The sequence below is a fragment of the Halyomorpha halys genome, unplaced genomic scaffold (genome assembly GCF_000696795.3).
Source record: "Halyomorpha halys isolate HHAL.00 unplaced genomic scaffold, Hhal_1.1 Scaffold1958.1, whole genome shotgun sequence".
NCBI lineage: Eukaryota > Metazoa > Arthropoda > Insecta > Hemiptera > Pentatomidae > Halyomorpha > Halyomorpha halys.
The window spans coordinates 52,435-53,078 of NW_027111351.1; positions in this window are offsets into that span (position 1 = coordinate 52,435).

Consider the following 644-nt stretch of genomic DNA (forward strand, 5'->3'; position numbering starts at 1 on the left):
TATGACCCCTTGGCTTTGGTTTAATTTACTATGCGGCTCTACTTTAATCGGGACTTTATTTAACATTGTTTCGCATTTTAATAGTTTTTCCGATTGTGTATTTGTTAAAACTTCGATTGGTAGGGTTCCATCTTTTAATTTATTGGCCAATTTTACTTCCCCGATCAAATTATTTATGCTTTTATAAATAAAGAACGGTGAGATTCTTTTGAAATCTAACGAATTTCCCTCTTCATCCTTTTCATCTCTTTTTATTATAAGAAATCTTACACATTTCTCTTGTATATCATTTGTTTTAGCATTATTTGTTTTAAATTTTGCCTTCTTTCGTTTTAAGGGGGGAGACTCAGACATACCGTCTGATTTTATATTTAATAATTAAAATCCAAAAAAATATTAACAATAGAAAAAAACTAAAGAGAGAGATATACTTTGTAGAAACATAAATAAAATAAATTGAATAAATGAAAGTGAAAACTTATCGCTTGTAGACACAGGTACTTAATCCTTTGGAGCTCTATCCGCTAAATGCGTCCTTACCTCACAAAGCATAAACACTGACTGATTAAAATAGTTTTAAACTATTTGTTCTTTTTTTGACCACAACCCTGACCATCTACTTATATTTAAATCTTTACGGTCAT